Consider the following 4286-nt stretch of genomic DNA (forward strand, 5'->3'; position numbering starts at 1 on the left):
GGGGTGATTTCTCGCTTTCTGTCTCTCTGTCTCTCTCTGTCTGTCTGGTGAATGAATGCACACGCCCTTTAGCAAAAATCTCTAAAAAAAAAAAAAAGTCTTTATTTCTTTTTTGGTACTATCTTTGTGTCGTTTTGCAGTAAGAATAATACCAGCTTCATCAAATCAGTTGAGAAATAATTCTTCCTCTTCTGTATTCTGGAAGGAGACTGTATAAAATTCTCTGTGTATTTGTAAGAATTTATCAATGAAACCATATGGGCTTGGAATTTTGGGGGTTTTTTTGAGGAAAGTTTTTAACTCTTAACCCAGTCTTTTCAATGTATGTAGAAATAGGTTATTTCTTTTCTTTATTCTATAGGGGCACATGTGCTCACTAGAGAGAGAGTGAGAAGGGGAAAGTGACAAATCAGCCTGAGGGGGAGGGGAAGGTGATTGTTTCCCTCTTGGAATTCAAGGCACATTACATGCACACATGCCCAGCACGTTTTCAAGTTGCCAGGTCCATGATTCAGACTTTAGAGTTGGTCAGGTGGGACCCAGTGTCTTAAGCACATCTGCTGGATGAAAGAAACCTCCCCACAACAGGACACAGTAGCACCACAATCCCTTTTCCTCCGTTTCTCCATCCATCAAGACTTCAGATGCACACACGCATGCACATGGTGTGTTTTTCAAGCTACTAGGATGGGATCTGAACAGCAGTTGACCATCTGGGATCTGGCTCTCTATATACAGTCCATAACGTCTGCACCACAGGTTAGCCTTCTCTCTTCTTTTATTTCCATCTGATAAGGAATTGGTTTATTTCAAGTAAGTTTTCTGATCAATATGTACAGAATAGCTTGTAGTATTCCTTTATAAATCTTTTCTGTAAAAGAGGCACATACACACATGTGCCCTGCATGTTTTTCAAGCTGCCACATCTGGGATTCGAATCAGTTGGCCATGTGGGATCTAGCTGCCTTAACCACATCTTCAGCTGGTTTCTCTTTATAAATCTTATCTGTAAGGTCTATAGTGACATATCTCTTTTATTACAATATAGGTTATGTGTGTTCTCTCTTTTTTCCTCGGTCAGACTCACTATAGGCTTATATATTTTATTATCTTTTCAAAAAGATCTTTTTATTTCATTGACATTCTTTTTAAAAAATAAATATTTAACTTTACTTATTATTGTTTTAATTTGACCAGAGATAAATAGAGAAAGAGACAGAGAGAGAAAAAGTGAGAAAGCAAGCTGCAAGGTCCGAGACTTGAAGTGCAGTCAGCCATGTGGAAGTCCAGTGACTTTAACCACGATGCCACCTGCCAGCCTCTGATTTTTTTTAATAGATGTTCTTTTTTTCAATTTCAATTTTGCTTTTTACTATTTCCTTCCATTTCTTTTGGGTTAATTTTGTTCTTCTTTTCACAGTTCTATAAATTAGAAGCTTAGTTTAATTTGTGTTTCATTTTTCTTAATGTATGCATTTAATGCTGTAAATTTCTAAGAACTGCTTTAGCTGCATTTCAGAAATTCAGAGAGACCAGCAGTTGGTTAACCCACGTTCCCACCTGCCAGCCTCTGATTTTTTTTTAATAGATGTTCTTTTTTTCAATTTCAATTTTGCTTTTTACTATTTCCTTCCATTTCTTTTGGGTTAATTTTGTTCTTCTTTTCACAGTTCTATAAATTAGAAGCTTAGTTTAATTTGTGTTTCATTTTTCTTAATGTATGCATTTAATGCTGTAAATTTCTAAGAACTGCTTTAGCTGCATTTCAGAAATTCAGAGAGACCAGCAGTTGGCGTAAAGTTATGTCACTGGGCTCCCATGTAGTCGACCGCGGCTCGAGTCCAGGACCCGGTGGCTTGAAACTCACGCTGGGTGTGTGTGCGTACATGCCCAAGATCCCAAGAGGAGAATGGAGAAGAGACTGCTGCATGGCCATCCCCCCTGCAGGGTGATATTTCACTTTCTGTCTCTCTGTCTCTAGGTCTTTCTGGCGAGTGCACGTGCCCTCTAGCAAAAACTTTTTTTTGTTGTTGTTATAGGGCGTGTGCACTTGCCAGACAAAGAGAGACAGAGAGACAGAAAGCGAGAAATCACCCCCAGGAAGGATGACCATGCTGCAATCTCTTCTTTTCCATTCTCCTCTTGGGATCTTGGGCATGCACGCACACGCACCCGGCGTGAGTTTTAAGCCACCCGGACGCGAAACGCGGTTGACTACATGGGAGTCCAGTGACATAGCCATTATGCTAACTGCTGGTCCCATAGCAAAAACCTCTCCAAAAAAATTTTAAAAAAAGAAATTCAGATATATATTTTTAAATTTTAACTCAGTTCAAAAAATTTTTAAGTTCCTTTGAGTCCTGCTTATTGATCCTCTTACAGTTATTTGTTTAACTTCTAAGTATTTGTAGATTTTTCAGTTACCTTTCTTTATTGGTTTCTAGTATAATTACATTATAGTCACAGAACATGTTATATATGGTTTCAATTATTTTAAATTTGCTAAGTCTTATTTTACAACCCGGAATATGGTAGATCTTGGTGAATGTTTCTGGTATGTTTGATAAAATGTATATTCTTTTGCTGCTGGATGGAATATTCCATAAACATCAGTAAGTTCAAGTTGGTTAATGATACTGTACAGGTGTTTTCTGGATCCCTGTTGATTCTTTTTTGTCTACTTATTGTACTGATTATAGAAAAGAATAATGTTGACATTTCCAATTAAAATTCTGAATTAATTTATTTATTTCTCCTTTTAGACCTCTTAGTGGTTTTCATATATTCTAAAATTCTATAGCTGGGGCTGACAGGTGTAGTGATGGTTAAGGCTCTGGACTCCCATATGGGTGATCATGATTTGAGTCCTGGACCTGGTGGCTAGCTTTCTCACTTTCCCTCCCTCTCTCTTGTCAAAATAAAAATAATAATAATAATAAACTAAAATAATTCTAAAAAAATTTTTTTAAATTCTATTGTTAAGTACAGTAGTCCCTCTTATCTGAAGTTTTGCTTTTTGATGTTTGGTAATTACCACAGGTCTAAAAATATTAAATGGAAAGTTCCAGAAATTAACGACTCATAAATTTTCAATTGTGCACTGTTTTGAGTAGTGTGAGAAAAACATATACCATTCCACTCTGTCCCCCACTGGGATGAGACTCATCCCTTGTCTAGCATAATCACACTGCATACCCTTATCTACCAATTACTCATTAGTACCTGTCTTAATTTTCAAATAGAAAAAAAAAAAGTTCATGAATAATGTACATTGTGAAAAACCTATACATGGATTTTTTAAAAATGTACTAAAATAAACTCATACTTTCACTTTTTCACAAAATTTTTAAGTCCTATTTATATACATAGGTTTTAGTACTATTCAGAATCTGGCGTCCACTGAGGATCCTGGAGTATAACCCTTGCAGATAAAGGTAGACTACTACATATATGTTTTTAGGACTGTTGTATCTTTTTGGTGAACATCCCTCTTTTTTTTTTTTTAGGTTAATGTATCACATTTGTATCGCAATTTTTAACAAAAACATTTTTAAAGTAATAAGTAAATACATAAATAAATTTAAAAATAGGAAAAAACTTATACAATAAAGATATGAGAGAAAATATTCTTGTATAGCCATACACTATATTTGTGTTTTAAGCTAAGTGTTATTACAGAAGAGGCAAACAGTTTTTTAAAAATTAAAACATATATACAGTAAGAAAACCATAGCAAACTAAGATTAATCTATTATTAAAAATAAAATAATGGGAACCAGCAGTTAGCGCAATGGCCATGTCACTGGACTCCCACGCAGTCGACCGCGGCTCGCATCCCAGACCCAGTGGCCCAGAACTCACGCCGGGCGTGTGTGTGTGCGTGCCCAAGATCCCGAGAGGAGAATGGAGGAGAAGGGACCGCGGCGTGACCATACTCCCTGGGGGGAGGGGGGGTTTGATCTCTTGCCCTTTTTTTTTTTAAATATCTTATTTAAATTTATTTGTTTACGTTCATTCATTGTACATCACTACAGAATACAAAATGAGATTTCACATCCAGAGTACACTGTATATTGTCTCAGTCAAGCACATCAACATACATGTTATTGTCAACAAATAATTTTCTATTTCTTGTTTCCTGTATGTTTTGCTTTTTTCCCCCATCCTCAATTCCTATCTCTTACCCTCTGCCATCTCCCACTCTCTTCCCACACTATCTTTGGTATCTATGTTTACTTTCTTTTTTTTTTTTTTTTTTTTTTTTTTTTTTGGGGGGGGTTTTTTTT

General features: G+C 36.1%; 1 protein-coding gene across 4 annotated transcripts in view; it reads right to left on the bottom strand.

The window, feature by feature from the left end:
* The window catches only part of CCDC18 (coiled-coil domain containing 18), a 139474-nt gene that overhangs the window by 78934 nt on the left and 56254 nt on the right, over window positions 1–4286 (bottom strand). The window lies entirely within an intron of this gene.

This window comes from Tupaia chinensis, unplaced genomic scaffold (genome assembly GCF_000334495.1).
Source record: "Tupaia chinensis unplaced genomic scaffold, TupChi_1.0 Scaffold000023_1, whole genome shotgun sequence".
NCBI classification, from domain to species: domain Eukaryota; kingdom Metazoa; phylum Chordata; class Mammalia; order Scandentia; family Tupaiidae; genus Tupaia; species Tupaia belangeri.